General features: G+C 42.5%; 1 protein-coding gene across 2 annotated transcripts in view; it reads left to right on the top strand.

The window, feature by feature from the left end:
- Window positions 1–608: 608 nt before the first annotated feature.
- LOC136662722 (general transcription factor II-I repeat domain-containing protein 2B-like) overlaps window positions 609–22038 on the top strand; it is a 31971-nt gene continuing 10541 nt past the window's right edge. Inside the window, exons 1-3 of one of the 2 annotated variants that reach the window (XR_010794996.1) lie at window positions 609–670; window positions 12647–12754; window positions 13557–13638. The gene's annotated coding sequence lies outside the window, so the exon portion shown is untranslated. Of the gene's footprint in view, window positions 671–12646; window positions 12755–13556; window positions 13639–22038 lie in introns of those variants that run through there. The other variant, XM_066639841.1, reaches the window with a different exon arrangement.

Below are 22038 nucleotides of genomic sequence, written 5' to 3'. Positions count from 1 at the left end.
AAAATGCACACCTTCCTTCAGAGATCGTTAGGCTGCTTCAGGCCCAGCCATCATGCACTCTTGCTGGCAACCAGTGAAAACACGATCCATGGCAAGAATTCACAGTGGCTGGGCCTGAATCAGGCTGAAGATTGCTGAAGGGAGACTCAGATGGTGTGGTGACATGCCTCTTCAATCCCAAGGGAGGCCCACTGCCCCTTCCAGCACAGAGATATCACTGAATGCAGCTGATGTGTAATAAAAGGTATTTGAAAATCTGATCTCTCCCAGGCATTTTAAAATACATTTGGTGCCACTTCATGGGGCAGAGAGGGTATCTGCCAAAGCTGCCTAATTTGTATTTTCACAACTTCTGCTGAAAGGGTTTTGTTGCTTTTCCCAGCATGCCATTGTTCCATATTGAAATGTGCTGATAGTTGAACTGCAATTAGCAAAGCCGATGTGAACTCCATCTGCCACTGGGCTTTGTCACGGACATTAAAAGGGACTGGAAAGTTCTTTACAGTGCTTTGCATTCCAGGCTTCATGTGACACCTCTTTCAGGCTCTCCAAATGTGCTGAAGTCTGATAGGACTAACAAACCAATGAAATGGACTAAACATTTGCATACACTGCACAAAATACAGTGAAACAAGAGACAAGCCCTTAGAAACAAGCCCTTAATTCAAAGGTATGTGACATGCTTTGAAATTAAAAAAAAAAATGATAAAAGACATAAAGCTAAATAGAGCATCATTCATGTGGCTGCAAAAACATAATTAAAAAAATTAGAACAGACTAAAATGCATGCCATTCTTTTCTTCTCTAGAGCAGCAGCTCTCAAGTGTTTTGGTCTCTGGAGCTCTTTACACTCCTAAAAGGAGTCTTGGGAGTACTGCTTGCGCATATGTCAGTCTTGGATACAGGGAACAATCCAGTATTTGTGATTGGGGGGTGGGGACCATGAGCACTTCCTTAACTCCAGAGTCCAGGTCAACCAGAGGGTAGATCTGGGCTCCAGCCTGGAGTGGAGTGGGTTCCCGGTTGAGCTTATGGCCTCTGTAACTGTTTGCTGGGTGGGTAGACTTGGACTCCCACCTGGATTTGGAGCTCAGATCTACCTGCTGGGTAGACCTGGTCTCCTGATTGAGCTTATGGCCTTTGTGTCTATCTGCTGGGCAGGGTAGACCTGGGTTCCTGCCTGAACATGGAGCCCAGATCTTACCTGCTGGGTCAACCTGGGCTCCCATTCCAACTCAGCTGTCGGCCACCAGTCTCCTGCACAGGGGGTGTTCCTCTGGCTCCTAACTTTGCTCCATGCTGGTGTGATAGTTTGGGGGAGCCATGCACCCATGCCCCCCCCCCAATCCACCCATGCTTGGAAGCCCCAGATTGCCAGTCCATGTGTGGAGTGGTACAGCACTGAGTAGGTGGTAGCCACTTATGGTGTTGTCCTGGAGTCCCTGAACATGTCTCAGAGAACCACAGGGCTCTTGCGAGCAAATTTGAGAAACACTGCTGTATTGAATTCAGTGTTGTCATGATGTATTTCAGGCTTTGTTTTGTTCTTACAGGTACTAAAGCATTGTTTTGAATGCGTTCCTGAGATGACATACATTTATATGAGTTATAAATGCATTACACTTCTTTTTCCTTCCTAATTTAGAGAGTGATAACTTATGGCCCAACCCTATCCAGGGCCAGTGCAGAATATACAACAATGCTGACACACCCTCTGCTGAATGCTATAGGTTGACTGGGGACCAAGGAGCAGCAGACATTGGAACATTTGCAGGGTTGCCAGCCATTTGGCCCTGGTCTGTGCATCATCGCAGTGGCTGCCATAACAGCGGCTCAGGCCTTGCAATGACAGTCCTCAAGTTCCATCACCACTAGGTCAGGAAAAGATCAAGCCATTAGGCTGCAATCCTATTTACACTTATCTGGGAATAAATCTCTCTGAATTCAATGAAACTTCCTTCTGCTTGAGCCTGCCTAGGGGCCCAATCCAATCCAATTTTCCAGTGCCGGTGCAGCCGTGCCAATAGGGCTTTCACTGCATCCTGTGGTGGGGAGGCAGTCACAGAGGCCTCCTCAACATATGGGAATGCTGGTTCCCTTATCTCAGGGCTGCATTGTGGCTGCACCGGTGCTGGAAAGTTGGATAGGATTGGGCCCTAGGATGGTACTGTTAATGTTATATTAGAACAGCCATTTTCAATCACTGTGCCACGGCACATTGGTGTGCTGCGAATGGTCCCCAGGTGTGCCATGGGAATTTGGGAGAGGGTCATTTATCAATAGGACCATTGGGGGATGTGAGCCCCTATTGACAGCACAGTGTGCCTTGTCAATTGTCAAAAAGCTGATGGTATGCCTTGACCATTTTAGTGCCTTGCCAGTGTGATGCGAGATGAAAAAGGTTGAAAATCACTGTATTAGAAGTTTGTTATCATTTATTTCTGTCTATGTGCTTATGTGATTTTGATCAACTTGCTGTTCTCAATGTGTATTTGAATTTTTTTTCTTGGTGCTATGCCAGTGTCTGCCATATTGGCATGTACTTGTTATAAAATAAACAATTCAAAGAAAGAAAAACCACAACTTCAGCAACATTATTATTGATCATAGAGCAAATCTCTGTACAAGAGAAATGACAGATAAGTACCTGAAAAGAAGTTGTTGGGGATGGAGCTGGAATCTGAAATCTGCACTCTGTCTATTCCAATGCTTTCTACTAAACTTTTCACAAAACAGAATATTTTCAAGTCATGCATGAAGTGGATTCCATTTAATATTATTTTTGCCATGGAGACCCATAATTAAATCAGATAACATTGTTGCATATGGAGATGAGCTGCTCAGATGCTGTTTAAATTATTTATCAATAAATTCTCCCTGCTGCAGAAGGTGAACATTTAAAAAGCCTTAATAAAAACACAGATAATCTTAGAATGATATATTCAACAAAGAAGTATTTTTTCCTTCTCTGTCCCATGAGAGAAAGGAGACTTCATTTGCCAACCAAGTGTTACTTTGCTTATCTGTTCATTACCATTTTATGTTGATTTGGATGGCAGATTGTAAACACTTGTAGGAGTATGAAAATGTTTTCGCACTGAAGCACCAGGAAGTTTAGCATTGTGATGAGAAGGGAAAGCATGAAAAGAAACTGATTGATTATTATGTCTATAACTATCTTTTAACCTACTGGTTCATTGCATTTTTATCACTGCAGAGTCAGCATGGAAGCCATCAAAGCTGATGCATGCACCTCCAAACCTTTGTCACATCACCAGGTTTTAATGCATGGGAAAGCTGCTTGAACTGGTGTGCAAACGTAGCCTATAAGATAGGCATCGCCAGGCCTCTGTAGGCTTTGATTAATTAATCTTACCCAAATGTCTCTTTTAATTACAGAAGGGAGATATTGAGGGGAAAATGCTAATGTGGAAACATTAATATTGTAATTGTGTTTGTGTTCTGGCTTGATGTTCATTTTCCCCCCATATTTGAAAGTAGACCTGCATAGCAGAAAGCATCTGGGAGAAGGGGGAAAGCTGACTTCCATCAGACCTAAGTATCTTCAGTCCTATCCTGACATGCCTACCCTACATTGCTACCCTACATTGGCTCTAGTGATCACTTTGCGGTGAAAAAAGTTTCATTCTGAGGTAAATGTTTTGTTATGAAGCCTCTATTAACTGCTTAAAAGCTACATGCTGGCAGCCCTCAAAAGATAAACAGTTACTGTAGCTAAGTAGAAGATGGTTGTTACTGCTAAAGATGTGTCTGTGAGTTCTGGCAGGGTTATATGTTGGTCCAGTAAAACCATAGTTTCCCCTCAGAATTTATGTAGGACAGCGGCATGCAAAAAATCTGAAAGGGATTGGTCAATCTCAGAACACTCCATTTTGTATACTTGGTAGTGGTTAATAATGAAAAGACTTTAGGCCTGAGAGGTGATGTGTGTTAACTGGTTGAAGAGACTGAGGCCATAAACCAGCAATTTTCGACCACTGCGCTGTGGCACATTGCTGTGCTACGACTGGTATGTATGTGTGCTGTGGGAGTTCGAGGAAGGGTAATTTGTTATTGGGACCATTGGGGGAAGTGAGCCCCTTGCTGGCAATGAGGTGTCAATTGTCAGAAAACTGGTGGTGTGCCTTGACCATTTGAGCACCTTGTCAGAATGTCCTGAGGTGAAAAAGGGTTGGAAATCGCTGCCATAGAATATATGAGGCCAGGCACAGCCTTGCTATAGGGCAGACCAGGTGAATGGAGAAACTGAGATGACATAAAAAGAAAACTGGAACAGATCGGCAAGAAACAGAATCTCAGGGGGGAGGTAGAAGAAGGAAAAGATAAAGTTCTGAAGGAGGAGGAAGCAGAGGATGAAGCTGAGGGAAACCAGCCCTTGAGAGAGCTTCAATCAGCAGAGAATTGTTGAGTCGTTGTTGCAAGGCTGATAAGCAGCAACTCAAGAAGAACTCGGTACACAGGGATGAAGGTTCATAGGCTTTTATTTGAATTGTATACAATTGGTCCACGGGACTCATGTCCAAAGCATGGACCCGGTTTTGACTGTGTCCAGAACTCTTATATGACTCTTGGCCCTTTGTCTGAAAATCTAGACTTCCCATTCACTGAAAATTTGACATCATAAATGGGGCTAATTCCCAATAGGATATAGATAAGATACTATTTACATAAAATATAGAAAATAGGTGGGCAATAAGTGGGCAAAACCATTGATCCTACCTCATAGCCTCATCTAGTTATTACAGGGAGGGGAAGATAACAAAATGGAGAAATAATAAAAAGGAAGTTGTCAGTGGTAAGAAAATATAGGTCTGAGCAAATTTGGTTAATAGAAACAAAGCCTGACATTCTTCACTCTTCCTAATGATTTTTATTTAACCTAAACAGATGCATCTTAGATGTATTTCTCATTTGCCCAGTTGAAACTGATCATTAGCCAATTGTTTGTTCTGAAAAAAGTTACACTGAATTGAAACAGGGGGAAAGGAAATATTTTATCAGCATTTCCTGTTCCTGAAAAGCATGGCCCTTTCACCAACTTTTTCAGAAGCACTTATGAAAATACTCACTTTGTCAGCACAATCCAGACTGCATGTTGGGCTGGCGCAAGTTCCTCGTGGCGGCCCATGAGAGTTGCAAATGTGCCGTAAGGCATGTTTGTGCCTCCTTATGAGTTAGGCCGGCATAAACCTCCATGCTGACAGAGGCACTGAGTCCTGTGGAGGCACCAAGCTTGGCTGACACGAGACTCTGGGGTGGGCGGGGAGGAGATGGAAGGGAGGCGTTCTGAGGCAGGGGGAGGGCGGGCAGTGGACAGCCCCGGGGCAGGCGGGTGGGAGTGGAGAGCGGGGCTGGGAGTTCCCGGGGAGTTCAGAGCGGCTCCAAGCCATTCCACTCTCCTCAGATGTGGCGCAAATCTGAGGAGACCTGTTGGAGCCAGGGTGCCTTACCCAGAAGTAAGGAGAAAAGTTTCCCCTTACCTCTGTCTGAGCCACTTTGGGCCTCTATCTTGCTCTGGAAACAGTGCAAACCTCTTGGCTTGCCTGTTCCAGCACAGGATAGGATTGTGCCTTTTACCACATGCCATCTTGCAGCATCTCCCCCATGCTTACATGCCACCTTCACATAAAGTGTGAACAACATACATGCATGTATATGTATCTTTGAATACCCTTCTGCACATGGCAGACAAGAAGGACCAACTCTGCTCAGTATTCCAACACATGTTGCACATTACATGTGCATCAATGACAACCACATTTGCTGTGTTAAAATCTGGGGCTGTTCTTAGTGTTGTATTTCTAGGCTGAGGACAGTTCTTACAGAAGTACATGGTGGAATAGTTAAATTACTTACAATGTAATCCTATGCATGTCTTCTCAGAAGTAAGCACCATTGTGTTCAACAGGGCTTACTCCCAGGAAAGTGTGTATAGGATTGCAACCTGTACATTATAATCCTGCCTTGGCTGTGGGGGGGGGGGGGGGGGAGGTGTCTCAATCTCTTCCAGTAGTTTCCAGAAAGCTTCCCTATCTTATGTCATACTTTTGGTCTATCTAGATTAGAATTGTCTGAACGGACAGTGGCTCTCTGGAATGTAAGAGTTCTGAGGTCTTTCTGACCTTGGAGATACCAGGGATTGAATGGGATTTGCCATGTATCTTCTGCTCCTCCCCAAGGAGCTGGTCACTCTGGAACCACAGCTGTACAAGAAAACTGCTGTCTTAGTTCACAGAATCAAGTGAGTATCTCCCCTCTGATCAGCTTTTTCCTGGCTTTGCCAGAATATGGCGAAGGAGGCAAAGCACCCAAAACACTTCTTTCATTATATTGTCCGTGAAGTTTGAGGATTGGGAGGACAGGTTCCTAAGCACGAAAACAGCAAAGATGTTATCCCTTACCTACTCAACCAGATCAGACCTTTATTTAACATTTCTTGTTTTCTCCTCTGCCTTCAGAAGACCCGTTAATATTTCAAAAGTATGCCAGCCTTTTTCATAAACTTTCCAAAGAATGAACTGCAGCAGATGTATTCCAGCTGCGGCTGAATATGCTGTGTTTGCTCAACCCTGAAATGATCTTTTTAGATGTGAAAATAAAATGCTTCAACAGAGCTGATGCATAAATACACAAATGACCAAGGATAGGAAAGTGCCTGCAAAACAAAATGTTTCCATTATCCATTAGAGTGTTTTCTGAGTTTCCAGTACGAAAGACCCAGATGTTGACTTAAATGGATGGCACACTTGAGCCAGTGGAATAATACAGATTCCTTTATATGCCAGATAAGCTGGAGGAAGCGATTCAGATGTTCTATATCATTTTTAATTTTGCTCTTTTCTATAATGAGAAGTCTCAAAGATGTAGAGAGACATAAAGTGAGGTCTTACTCTCTTGTACCATCCAAATAACTTAGTTCTTGTCTATGCCTACAGAAGAATGAGGTGAAGAGACAAACCATGTCAAGCCATGAAGGGAGGACACATTTCGGAGTGTTCACCAACCTAAAAAAGCTCCCTGCAAGCTGTTCTTTAAAAAAACAAAAACAAAAGCACTATCACATTCAGGAATAAAGGTGAAAATCTTACCTACAGGTAAAATTATCTCCTGTGCTAGTTTTCCACTTGCAGGGAGTTTTTTTCAGACAGGAATATGCAAGAGTGTGATTCACCCCTAACCTGAAGCGATGCAGCCCACACGATTGTTTCAGTGTTCTACCTTCTTATTCTCTCCCTTATGTGGATTAGGCCTACTTGTTTCTGCTTGTGTACTGCTAGAGGGCAATGGTTCTTTTGGATTCGGAAGCAATAAGCACATCAGTGGGTAAAGCAAACATTTGTAAGAAAGCAAACAGAACAGACAGTGCGCTCATGCCCCTTCTGCCATCAGAAGCATGAGGAAGTCAACAGCCGGCGAACTCTGATGGGCAATGTTTGCACAGCACTTTCTGCAGCCTTGGGCTACACTGATACTCACTGATGACAGACTCAGGTCTTTCCTATGTATGTTTACTGTGCCTCCTTCATAGCTCTTAATATATTTCTACCCACATTAATTAGTCAGAGAGGAAAAACATGTTGGGAAAAACTATAACAAGCTATGCGCTCACCTCCAGGTGCCCAACCCTGGAAACCTGCCTGGAATATTCCAGAGTAACGCTAGTTTAAAAGAGGCACTTATTTAAATTATAAGAATAGGATAAATGGTGCTCTTGAGAAGTTTCTACAATTTACCTCGGCGGGCTGTTAACAGCAGCTCCTAAAGGGTCAAGAAGGGGCATTTGGCTTTCAAAATGGAGTCCACTGAATCCTCAAAATCATTCCATAATTTTCCACTACACCTTGTTCTACAGCATTACTATCTCCCACCTGCAAACGTCTTGCAGATTTTGGCTTCAAAATGAGTGGGATGAGGCCCTCATCTCTATGATAGAGATGATGTGGTGCTTCTGTGAAGCACACAAAATCAATCTGCCTACTTCAGTCATTCTCTCTCTCACGTGTGGTAATTTTAGATCCAAGGATGGAGGAAGGAATCCATTTTATTGGGCAACTGTTGAGATCCCAGCACCCTGCCACTGATCCCTGAGCACCGCTCATTGGAATCATGCGATAAGCACCTAGCATACTTAATACTTGGAGGGCCTCTTCTTAAGTACAGTGTTGGTCCCTTCAGACAAACAGTGTAAAGATGGTGGGCAGGATTTCAGTGCATGTCAGCATAAGGGCTTCAAGGTCCACAGATGCCAGACCTGGGTGCAGCATCCACAGACTTACAACACATGAAGATGGTGTTTCTCTCACTGTAACTCCTGTAGTTATTTTCAATATAGAACAACTGTGCATGTTTTAAAGATGGTACTTTGCCTTGTAACTCACTGAGAGTGATGAGCCAGGGAATGTTCTCTTTATTAGGCCTATGCAAATATAATGAAAGACATTACATAAGGGATAAATTAGAGGTGCCTTTGATAAGGTCACTGTCTCTGCATGCTTCCTGTTCCCTAAAATAGTGCAGCAGTTTGGATTGGGACTGTGGAGGAGGAGGTGGCGGGGTTAAATCTCCCATTGCCTGAATGGGAGGTCCTGTGCAAGTTATTTATTGTGGGAGGGGGGCAAGCAAGCACACAAGGGCCAATGACATGACTGAAGTCATGTTTAGTTTGTTCCTGAGTAAATGCTGAGAGCAGAGGAGGACAAAACTGGTGATATGCGACATGAGACCACTCGGTCAACTGGTGTGCTGTACCACAATAGCGGGCAATGGGAAGAAGAAATGTCACCTGACTGGCATTTAACAGCTCACAAATTGTCTTAACACACCTCAGTGCTGTCTGATGGGTGACAGAAAGTGTAGGATTGGGATCTTGCTCCACGGAAGGAAAAAAACTAGTTCCTATCCATAGCTAGTGGATCTGTTATACTCTGGAAAGGAACATGAAAAACATAAATGAGTTCTATTTGTCTCCCAAAAGCAATGAAATTGGCCAATGAATAATAATTTGAAGAACATAAAGAACTGGGGCTTAAAAAAAAAAACCATTGAGTCCTTGTTTCTGAGCCTTGTCAGATATTCACGCATCATATTGACATAGACCTATTTCATTATAAAGAATACAATCCTATTATGTAAGCAGGCAGACTTTAGCAAACAAAATACACATGTCTATAAACCATACAAATTAAATGAGCCCAAATGCAGCCCTGCTTAGGCTACAATTATTTTCTTATATAACTGCTACAAACCATTTAAAAACAAATCATGTCTAATCGTTCCCCCCTCTGAGAGTCGCATTAAAAAAACAAAATTAATGTGCATGATTTTAGCTGCAGAAGCCACAAAAACAGCTGCCTTATGGGGAACAACTTTGTACCATTATGTCAATACATCAAGTCACAGAAAACCTGACATCTCATAACTAAGCTGGGTCATTCAAGAAAAGGTCATGAACTCTGATGAGTTGTCAACAATAAATAGTTGCTTTATTAGAAAGGGTCTGTTGTGAACTGCTTTTCTTGCTTATGCAGTAGAAAGTAAGTGCAATTTTACATTAAGAATTTTGGGGGGGGGGTGGACTCAAGAATTTTGAATTCAGGAAAGGAACCAATTGACCATTTTCACCGCTGCACTGATGCAAAATGCTCAGTACATAGACATTCATGGCATTCTCCACATGGTCGGTGGCTTTTCCCAATCAGCTGACTGCAGATAAATGCAACACAGCCCACGCTGTGATTGCTGGATGCTGGCACTGTGGCTTGCTTTGCTGATGATAACCAAGGGAAGACAATACTGCGTTGATGAGCATGGTCAGATGACTGATGTCAGCATTCTTTTTATGTGTGCATCTCTGATTTGCTCTCCAGGACTACCTAAAAAAACTCCACAAGTTTCTTATTTTTACCAGTAGGATTGCACTTATTTTTACCAGTAGGGACCCAATAGGATTACACTGACAAGAGGATAACGTTTGTGATATCTGTTACTTCAAGCATGCTAAAGAACAAAATGATTTGCTTTCTATTAATCTTTGGCTTTCAATTATTCAAAGTTGGTCCATGACTGATGAGGATGTACATGCACTAATTTTGCCACCACTCTTGGGACTTCCCCCCAAATTTCAGTGTGGCAACTTTCTGCCATGTAATTCGAGTGGTAGACAATCCTGTGCTCCATTAGGCTGATGCAGCAGCTCCTTGGTTTCAAGACAAAAGTCCCAGCACTGGTATAAGGTGACAGCCTATTTCACCCTTGTAGTGGAAGCATTCATTGCTCCTGCCAGTATTGCAACAGCAGCAGGAGGCATTTGCCTCTGAGGTCCATTCAGTTCCCCATAAGGCATTTAGTGTACCCTAATGCTCTTCAAAGACAACTCTGTTGGACTGGTCTTGGTCAGGAATGCTCCCTATAGAATATGTGCCTGATCAATGTGTTAAAGAGTCATATGAATGTACGACCCTGCTTTATTGCACTGGTCTATGTAACTCAAGATTATCTACTGGACTGGTAGCAGCCCTCCAGGGTTTCAAGCCAAGGTCATTGGCTTGCAAAACATGCTCTCTGCCGCTGAACTAAAATCCATTCCCTAAATGAGATCCTTAGATATTTGGGCTTGGTTATGTTAAGCCAGACAAAGAGGGCGCATCCTTTCAATGGTGCCTATAATGATGCTGCCACAGGCAGAGCAAGGAGAGAGGTAAGTCTTCCCCCATACTCCCTACCCACTGTTCTTTTTGCAGCCATGGCATAATTACAATAAAAGCAGAAAAGTGGAGAATAAGGAGTAGCACTCCACTTCTCTCCTGCACAGCTCTGCCTGCCATGTACAAAGCACTGCTGTTGATATAGATCAGTGGGCATCAAACCCTGGATCCAGCACCCTCTACTATCCTTCCCTGGCATGAATGGGGCTTTCTGTTCCACTGGGGAGCCTCTTCATTGTGCCTCCAATCGCCCCCAATCCTTGCGCTGGCCAGCCGCTTTCAGGTTCTGTTGCCCCAGTAGACTTTGTGCCCAGATTTCTGGGCAGACACGGCTGGCTGGTGCGAACACTGGGGATAATTGGAGGCATAACAAAGAGGCTCCCCGGTGGAATGATAAGCTCCAGTCATGTTGGGGAAGGTTTTTCTGGCATGCAATGGTTTCCAGTTTGGAGATAGCTGATATAGATATATGTTGGGTATGATTCAAGTTTCTATCACATACATTGACACACAAAGAAAACCGACAGAGTTTGTAAAACTCTTTTGCTCTATGTCCATTTTTGTTTCATGAACCCACAGCACCAAGATTTCATATCCTCTGAGGAATCCCAACTGAGGAGAAGAATACCTAAGAGCTTTCAAAAGGAAGCTTGATAGGTATCTCATTGAGAGTGTGAGGTAGGATGTGCCTATTGGATTCCTGAAGATACTTTTTTAGTGATTGATGTCTTCAGTTTGAATATAAATCCTTCAATAAGAATGGCCCCCTCCTTGGAGACCTTTCAGCAGTGCCTTTTTATTTCAGGATGGTGCTCAATCGCTGGCATTTTAATCAAATGTTATTTTAATTGTTTTATGTGATCTATTGGGGTTTTTCTTATTTTAATTTTTTTGTAATGGTTTATTATTGTTGTTTTCAATTCTGTAAGCCGCCTTGATTGACCTTACCAGGAGAAAGGCAGGGTATATATTCTTTCAATAAAATAAAATAAATAAATCAACACAACACCCTTGATAGGAATGGAGAAGACAAATCCCATCCGATTTAAGTCCCGACTGACTATCTGTTTGGAAGAAATCCCTTGACTTGGGAATTTAAACTCTCAAAATCTTGCTGAGAGCCTGGAAATCCACTTTGGGGCTTGCAGTACAACAGGTTGTTCAGGGATTTTGCTTTCTGTTGATGTGGGAGGAAAAAAAAACCAACACGAGATAAAGCACCTGTTATTGTCAATAAAAGCATTGTGCGTTCATGAGGCAGCAAAGAGAGAAGTATTTCAAACAGAAATTTTATTATTCTGCTGTGTTTGCAGACCTTATTAACATTAGTCACTCTGGACACAGTGTTAATTATGTGTTTTCTCTCAAAGATACGGACTGAAATACATTTACATAGTTTAATGCTTTCTGCAAATAATTAAACTTTTTTTAAATGAAAAAAGCCAAATAATACATTTCATCATGCATTTCATTGAAGACTTGGCTGCAGATTCAAGGATTTTTTTTTTTTTACACTAACCAACTGAGGTCTCAGGGTGCAATATGAAAAGAATAGCTCACCTATATCTTGAAGCTGATATTGAAAATGTTCACGGGGGGGGGGGAGTAGGAGAGAATGATCTCTAAATAATGAGCACTGTTAAGGTCTGTGTATTTGCTTCTTTGCATTCAAAAACTACCTTCAAAATTGTTTGGTATATTGAAGAGGCTGATAAAAGTTTTAGATGATTTGGTATCTCCAGCTTCTTATTTACTCTGCCTATTTATTATGTAAATCAACACACCAGCATCCCAAAGAAACATTTCTTAGCAAAATAAAAGAGTTTCTGGCTGGTGAGCAAGACAGCCATTTGCATTTCATTCATTGAGACATTTTGGCCTTTACAGCATTTAGGAATGCATTTCTTTTGTTTATTTTACAGTTCAGTGGAATGAAAAGCAATTTTTCTTAAGCGTGACATAGAGCCTTCAGGCAGAGAAAAGGATCTGTTGCTTGAGAATGAACAAAAATGGAAGGTATCTGTAACCAGGTATGTAACGGAGGAAGTCGTCTGGCTGAATTCTGGTCTTGAGTTTTGACTGTGCTACCCAGGATGATTCACTAGCATTTACTCAGCTTATCAATGCACCTTCAGAAATTGATGGCAGTCCCACCCTTTATTGCTTAACACTGGGGGATAATGCCTGGCAAAGCTAGGAATCACCAGCCATAGGTAATTCCTTCGGCACTTAGTAATGGGCAATGGTACATAGGTACACATGGTACAGATAGGAATGGGCAATGGTACAAATAGGAAAGGTACATAGAATGGGCAAACCCTCTCCTGCCTACCTTGTATAAGAGACAACCTGATTTCTATCCCGCCCGCCCCCAAATTTTATAGAAGTTGAATCGGTTTCCAAGCCAATCTGAAGCTTAGCAAATGCCCTCTCCCACCACTCCAATTCTCCCCACCACTAACCCTCCCCATATGCCCTTTACTTATACTGGTGCCACCATTTACTTACACCATAGCTTGGCAGTCTTTATTACGGCTGTTATGCGCAGCCCACTAGATGTTGGAGTGGCTGGATTTAGCTAGCTGAACATCAGGTCCTTCCCAAGGCCCTAGGATATTCACAGATATTTTCATGAAATGTGAGCTATTCCAAATAAAACTGCTTTCTGTCGTGGGTGTATAGCACATTCAGGTGTTTTTCGAAGTCTTCTGTGTATTACAGTTAGGGCGCTGACAGCAGTTGATACAATCTTAGCCATTTTCTGCCATAGGCTTTGGACTTCAGTTTGCAAATCTTTCTATTTCATTATCTTGTCCTGTTCTTTTTCTTCAGTTCATGCATCACCAGGTATTGCCACATCCACTATTGAGACTGTTGTTTTTTGGTGGTGGTGGTGGTCGTATTTTGCCAGAATGCCCCCTGGGAATGACACGTAATGATTCTGGAAGTATTTTGGAAAAAGTTGTGACCACAGCCACTAGAAGGACCATTGCTACAACCATCACATTAGGGTGATGACAAAAAAGAGGAACTGATGGAAAGTAAACCGTCTCCTTTTAGGGAGAAGGGCGGGATATAAATAAAGTTTTATTATTATTATTATTATTATTTATTTTTTGCCTTCCCTCCTGTGTCCCCTCTCCTTCAGTGTTTGAGCTGAAAGTTCTCAACTGAAATAAATAAAAATAACAGCACCTGTGGATTAAAAAAAAAAAGAACAAAATGCTATCATATTAAAAGTAAACTGGAGTAATGTTGAGCTAAAAGTTCTCAACCTTTTCTCAGTGTGACTAGAATAGATTTTTTAAAAAATTTTTCTTTAATCCACAGGTGTTTTTATTTTTAGCAAGGGTAGATTGAGATGTTCAAACCTCTGGTTTTGTTTCCATTAATGAGAACTGTACTCTGACATGATTTTATTTAAGTCAAGAATGACATCTTTGCCCATTTGAAGGTCAACGTTTTGGATTTAATAGAAGGTTACCAGTCTGATTCATCCTACATTATATTAGCATTGCCTTTTTGTTCCCATTAGTATATTCTTTTACATGCAGGGAATGATATGGATTCTCCATTGGAGTTTTTTTTTTTTTTACACCTTTAAAAGCACATTTAAAATCATTAGAATGCACTGCTTTCATACGGAGTGGAAAGTAAAGCTGAATGGAACTGCAAATTCCATTTCAAGTAAAAATCATGATCAAAGCCATCATTTTTAGGAGACAGCCAAGAGCTGTACTACATTTCTTTAGTTCAGTTTTCCTATTAATAACACATCTTGCTTCTATTACCACTTTTCCTGTTTTGCCCAGAAGGGGGTTATGAATAGGAAGAATTTGTAATCTAACTATGTGAATGGATTCAATCAAGTACATCCAAGCCCTGATCCTGTGAGCTTTAAATGGTGAAAAAAGCTATACAGCCATCGTCAAATTTATATAGTTTTCTGGCATTCAGTATCTCAGAGTGATATATACGATGACATATATAACATGAAAAACTTAGGCAATTGACAAAAAATGGATTTAAATAATAATTTTTTTTAAAAAAATGTTCATATTTAAAATGTTATTGCAAGAGGTGAGATAGCATTAAGGAACTGCAGGTGGAATCCTACTGTGTATATTTAAAAATCAGCTGGAAAAATGTTCAGAAAAGTGCTGGGATGATTCATCTGAGTTTAACTTTAATCAGACAAAAGGGCTTAAATCAATTCCATTAAGTTTTACTAAGGGAGCAAATGAAAGAGCATTTGCACTGGAGAACTCCTACAATGTTATTCTGCAGATGTGAACCTGAACGTCAACTTCCTTTTTTTGGTTGAAAGAGAAGTCTTAGCACTGTGGTTTGTCAAACAAGGATTTGCCTAAGTGGACTTCTTGTATTGTTGTGAGTTTGCTGTCTTATTGTTGTGAAATCAGTCTTTTGATGTCCAAATTCCAGTCTTGCATGCCGATAGGACTGTAACCAAAATTAGTTTGCCCACAAAGAAGATGTATGTTCTAGGTACTCACTGAACTTCATAGGTTGCTCTTTGTGTGTGTGTGTGTGTGTGTGTGTGTGTGTGTCTATTGTGCAAGTGTATGCATAAACTCCAAAGAATCCGAAAAACTATTCAGGTTGATGGTGCATGTGTACTTTATACTGTTCTTTTACTGTTTGCATTTCATTTGCTTCCTGGGAGTTTAACAGTTCAAAAGGATACAGTCTTGATTCCTAGAGAGGTATCACCATCCAATGCAACATATTGCTCCTTACCCTGAGACCTCCTGGCAAGATTGGAAACACCTGGGGGTGGGGGTGGGGGTGGGGGAGGATTTCCAAGACTTGAAACATATTGAGAGGTTTAAAAAAAAAAGCTGGGAAAAAGGGAAGGCTGTTCAGTGCTGAAGACTCCCATCCAGTCCCTGCCACTTAATATCGTGATCTAAGACTTGTTTATTCTGAAGTAAACCCCAATTGAGTCTAGTAGAACTTACTCCCAGGAGGCTGTGCACGCCACAACATTTCATTCTGGGACCCTTTTCATTATTTATTTCTTTATTTTAAAATCTTGAACTTGCCCTTCAGTGTAAGACATTTCCAGGGAAGATAATAATAAACATTGATCATGGATAAATATGGACAAAACAAAGAAGAAGACTACAGGATACCTGTAGCAATGCAAATGTTTCCCATCACATATGCAAAGGTCTGTCAGAATGGGAGCTTAATGTTGGAGGGTCGTGGTGATGCCAGATGGCTGGGTTCCCTGGGGTTAGCCCTCTGCTTAGATCCCCCATCGTCCCCCTTGCTCACCCCCAGATGATGCATTGGGCTCTACCACTGCTCCAGTACTGAGGATTCAGAAGTTGTCCTGGCTAGATAGGCTCTCTGATGTGTTTGGGTTCTTGGCCAATGCTCAATCTTACTGACACCAGATGCCTCTCTGCCAAAAGGACATCAAAGTGGGCACCAAGCAAACTACCCCAGGAAGAGATTTCCATTACTGGGATATCACCATTGAGAAGGCCCCTTCCCCAGTTGCCACCAACCTTGCCTCAGATGGAGTAGACACTCATAGAAGGGCCTCCAAAGATAACCTGTCTGGGCAGAGTCACATATTTTGAACAGATCTATTGTGCCTGGTGGGAGTCAGTTTATCAGATAAACTTCATTTTTTTTAATGGTTGTGAATGCTTTCTGAATCAGCAATCCACTTGCAGGGCAGGGGTCTGTATTATTCTGGCAAGAAACAGCAGTTTTGCAGTTTGAATGTTTGGACGTTAAGTTTGCGAAAGGTGAACATGAAGGATGCAGGGTCTCTGCTCTCTGCCCCTGGAAATCTGACAAGGGAAGTGGAACTACTGGTTTGTAGAAATGGCTGTTCTCCACTTGCTTCTGTATTTCTATACAAATCAAATACTGCAAAAATACTATGCATTTCCAGTACTCTGTCAACTGAAAAGAAACCAAAAACAAACCCTAAGCCTAGCAGTATGGTCCTAGAATTTCTTACTACTTGTGAAAGTGGATGGGGGGGGGGTATGTAGTAATATCATGTTGGGTAGCTTTGGGGCTTGCTGGTGTTCCCCTCCCTCCCCCTCAAAATGAAAATTCAGGTGTTTTTTTTTTAACTTGTGATCTTTTTGGGTTGTGGGAACTTGTGAACTTGCTATTTGTGGGAACTTGTGGCAGCTGTTTCACAGCCACTAGATTTTCTTGCACAAAACCCAGGAGCAAATCCCCAGCACAATATCTTTTCCATCTCAAAAATAGTCAAATGAAATGGCTATGAGCAATGATCAAGTGAATTACAAATAGGTTCCCATTGATACCTGGAGTAAACATATGTGTGATGCAAAGGCAGAACTGCAATATTTTACATCTAAGCATTGAATTCAGTGAGATAGCAAGACACTTCCAAGTGTGCAGAAGATTGCAGACTTCAATCTTTTGTTGATTGATTTGTTAAAGCCTATTTTAATCAGGATATTTTAATCAGAGAATTCAGTGTGCACTTCTTTATTTCAGGGGCAGGGCTACTTTAGTTCTGGTCTGTTACTGGAACAAAGAATGAAATAGAAAATATTAAAGAGCGTATTTCCTTTTCACAGCGAGTCATGCCTTTTGTCCATTAAACTGTAAGCTATCTTACACTTCCTTTTGTGTCTGACAAAGGTATCTATATAGTGAGGTCTTTGAAATATTGAAAAGTACTGAATTGGAATTATTTAAATTAAAGCCTTTTCTCATATGAGTCTGCCCAAGCCTTGAGATCTGTTAGAGAGGCTCTGTTCCATGCTACCAATATCAAATGGATGTACCTTTCCTTGAGAAGCAAGATAGGACTTTTGCTGTGGCTGCACCTGGGTTAGGGAACTTCCTCCCTGAGGAGGTTCCACTTGCCCCCCTCTTTGATGGTGTTCTGGTGGGGAAGACGTGTGTGTTTGTGCACACATAAACACATGCCAGGCTATAATCTCTCAGTGGCTTAAGATGCTTTAAATGTGGTACTTTATTGACTTAATCTGCTGTTATGGGCAGCCCACTCCTATCCAACCTCCCCATGCCAATGCAGATCCAAGTGCCATTGGGATCTGGCACTGGTGGAATGGCACAGACCTTCCCACCAGTGCCATTAATGCCTGCGCTGTCACAACATGCTTTATGGCATGTTTGCGACAGCCTGTGATGATAGAACTGTGCTGTTAGGGTTATTAGTGGTGTATTGTTTTTAATCTGCTTTTCCCTTGTTGTTAAAGCAGCCAGCACCTTCTCCATAACTAGGGCAGAGCCTGAGGGGCACTCCCTGTGCCCCCCTGGGTGCAGAACCCAGGACAGGTGCCCCTCAGGTTCTGCCTTAGTTCTGGCTCTGATAGTGATTCTGCTGTTCCGGGCAGTCACTGCTGAACTGTGCTCGTATGCCGTTTGTTAAAGTTCTTTAGCTCTATATTTTTGTGACTTGAGTGGCAACCAGCCTGTCCTGGCTGTTTCTGATAGAATCTCATTTGCTTGGGATGTCTTCGGAGCAAGTACTGCCTGGGGCATTACTTTGTGACTTTCCTTTTGATGTGCCATTTGGTGTAGGTTTCATCAAAATCAAACAAACAAGCGTGCCTGGAATTGGTGCCTCTGTGTCAGCCTCAGAAAACAGGGAGGACAGGAGCAGTCACTTCCTTAGAACTCCATTTGTGGCACCACACTAATCACAGCGTGATCTCAGAGGGTCTCAGCCATTTCTTCTCTTCTGATTCCTTAAAGTTCAGAATGGGATAAAATGCTCACCTGCTGCTTAAGCTCATCAGTGCCTTCCTTCCTGACAGCAGGGGGAAAAGAGGAAGGGGGGAGAAGGCGGAATGTGAAAGCAGGATTTTTTATAACACATAATCAGACGAAAGATCCAGGTAGGGGTTTTGATAAGGTATGATTAAATCAGAATCTGTATTTATTAACATTCATCAAGACTGATGGTCGCTGCGCTTCAGAAAATGTACAATGCCTGGAGGAAACTTCCTTCGTTCTTGAAACTTCTGGGAAACAATGTCTATTTGTAGGCTGCTTTTTGACTATATAATGTGCCTTACTACAAATAAAAGGACAAAGAAACATCTACAGTAAATTACTACAATACAAAAATAGCAATAATGAGATACTGTGAACTAACAGAAGATTCTACAAACTCAGAAAGCCTGTTCAAATAAGAACATTTTCACTGTTTTTCTAAAAGGGCCCGAAGGACAGATCAAGTGGGCCTTCCTCCAAAGAGAATTCCACTAGGTGGGGTCCACTATTGAAAAAGTGCTTCTGTACTGCTAATGAAAATCAACCTAGAGGCAGTGATAGCCACATTAAGGACTATTTCCTTGACCTTGGTTGTCTGACTGGGGATGCCATATGGGAAACAAATTTCCTGGACTCAGGCCACTCGGGGCTTCTTAAGTGCAAACCAGCAGCTTGAAATATATGCATACACAAAAACCCTCTTAAGAAATTATAATTGACTAAACTAGGGTGATACTTTCTATTTTACAAATCCAGTACAAGCCTTATTCCTGTGTACAGTTTGCCTGTATGATCTCCTAAGGAATGATGGAAATATTATGGTGTCCATGTGCAGGCTTTCGAAAAGCATGTATTTAAAAGTCTCTTAACATATCTGCCACCCAGGACTGAAATGCTGGAGAGCCACTGCAAGCTGGTGTAGACAATATGAGAATGATGGACCAGCGGTCCTATTCAGTATAAGGCAGATTCATTATAAAAGACGTTACCTGACTTAGTCCACCACTGCAGCATAAGTTTACTATGTCCATGAAAAACAATGACCACAATTCATTTCACACTGTTTATCCTCATATCAGGTTCTGCCTGGCCCCACTCCTTCTTCTTCTGCCTTAGGAAGCCCCAGACTCTGAAGTGTTGCTTTGTACGGCAGATGCAACAACCCCTTGATGTTTAGTTGCCCATTTCTGTGCATTTTCTAAGAATATTATAAGCTTGCAGCTACTCTTGCCCTCAAGCATGTAGTTCATTCAACTCCAGTAACGAAAATGCATTCAAAATACATCTTAAACTCCCTACTGAAGGAAAATAGCTATTGAGCAATTGCCCCTTATCTGCATCTTTGTGCAAGTTTATTTACTCCCCTTTGCAGAAGAGCAAGAGATTCACACTCTTCCTCATCTCACTTCAATTATACACATGCTCACATCTCATTGTCCCTGCCTTCCCATGGTACTTGTAGCTCATTTTGTGCCTCTGTTGTTCTGTTTTTCCTCCCACTGGCTCAGGCTATTCTTTTATGCATCTTTTTATTGGCCTGCCCTTCCTTCTCTTTTCTTTATGATTCCCTTTTAACATTCAGCTTGTTAAAGAAGATTTGAGCAAAGCCACATTGCTCTCTTGTGAGTCTTGTCATCTTTTTTTTTTTTGCACATCGCAATGCATGCCACTGACTGTGCATCTGGCATCATCTCTTTTAGAGACTGCCAACTCCCTGAGAGTCAAACTTATTACGTGGAATACGTAATGTGGCCTGGTGGATTGGGACTTTCAGTTGAACCTTTTTTCCCAATTAAAAGAGCATCCAGGAAGCCTAGTCGGGACTGGAACTGTGGTGGGGCAAAGATCTAAAGGCCTCTACCCTCCCCCATGGTTCTACACTGTTTTGTTGCCCCTGACTTGCTTTTTAAGAAATGAAACCAAACCACATTATGCATTCTGTGTCATGTCTAGTTTAAATACCTTATTGCTTTCTCCATTCTGTTCAGGAAATTGTCTACTTCTGCCCATGAACTCCATGTTCTCAAAAGTGAAAATGATTGTCCTGTGCTGTGTTTTATTTCCTTCTCTGTAATGTGCAGTGGGATTGACCTTGTGTTCTGGTGTCAGTTCCCAAAGCAGTTCCCATTCCCTTTAGCGGCAACCAGTGACACCTTCCCAGAGCAGTGGTGGAATCCTCCTCTGTGTCACGATGTTCAGTCATGAAATAAGTTGAACCCTATTACTACGTAGGGATTTAAAAAGAAGGTTTTGTTTTTAGCAGAATTCTTTGGTGCTTGGGAATGTCTGCCTGGCACCCTGGCTTCTGTGGTGTGGTGTGCCACAAGGCTTGCTTCTACCCCCCATGTTTAACGTCTATATGAAGTCACTGGGAGAGGTCATATGGAGAGTCATCAATATGCTGGTGACACCCAGCTCTTTCTCTCCTTCCCCCCTGATTCCAAGGGGGCGGTCAAGGTCCTGGATTGCTGCCTGGAGGCAGTTGGGAACCGGATGTGGGCGGATGAGCTGAGACCAAATCCTGATAAGATAGAGGTTCTCCTGGTTCAGAAATCCATAATGCAGATATTGGACTATCGTCCTGCTCTGAATGGGATTGCACTCCCTCTGAAGGAGCAGGTCTGCAGCCTGGGGGTTCTTCTGGGTGCATAGCTGCTCCTGGAGTCCCAGGAGGCAGTGGTGGTTTGGGGAGCCTTCGCTAAGCTTCGATTGATCCAACAGCTGCAACCACACCTGAATCATTTGGACTTGTCCACAGTGACCCATGCATTTGTGAAATCTAGATTATATTACTGTAACATGTTCTCCATAAGGCTGCCTTGAAAGTCTGTTTAGAAACTGCAATTAGTGCTGAACGTAGTTGCAGGGGTTCATCAGTTTTGGATGAGCTGGGCCTCTAACTGGGAGAATAGCAGGATTTAAATTCAGTAAATAAATAAATAATGAACAGATTTTCAATGTTTCTCATAATTTGCAGTATCTCCTCTGGGAAATTTTTTAGTTTTTCCCTACATTTGGGAAACAGTAGATAATTTTTCTGCTATTTCCCAAAATCTCCAGTTTTTTCCAAAGGGAAGAGCACTACACACACTGCTAAACAGCCATTTATGACACTAAGGGCGCAATCCTGACTGCGCCCAAATGTGCTGTAAAGCATGTTTGCACCTCCTCAAGAGTCAGCTGGGCCGGCACAGGGATGCACACCAGCCCATGGAGGCTGTATCCAGCCTCTGGGCTGACTTGGGAAGGGAGGGTTGTGTCTGCCAAGCTCACCTGACGCAGGGGTCTGGGGAAGGCGGGGAGGAGGTGGGAAGGAAGCGGGAGGGAGGCGTTCTGGGGGGAAGCGGGTGGAGGGCGGTCTCGGGGACTGGGTGGGTGGGGAGCAGTAGGGGGGCTGGGACGCGGCTGTTATGCCGGATCTCAACCCCGTTCCCCAAGCAGCGCAGAGTGGCTGCAAGTTGCTCTGTTCTCCTTGGACTTATGCCACCTCCTGAGGTGGTGCACGTTCGAGGAGACCCATTGCGGCCGTGGTGGTTTACGCACGGGTAAG

The sequence above is a fragment of the Tiliqua scincoides genome, chromosome 1 (genome assembly GCF_035046505.1).
Source record: "Tiliqua scincoides isolate rTilSci1 chromosome 1, rTilSci1.hap2, whole genome shotgun sequence".
Taxonomy (NCBI): Eukaryota; Metazoa; Chordata; class Lepidosauria; order Squamata; family Scincidae; genus Tiliqua; species Tiliqua scincoides.
The sequence above is the reverse complement of the archived record's forward strand: the minus strand, read 5'-3'. Positions and strand labels throughout refer to the sequence as shown.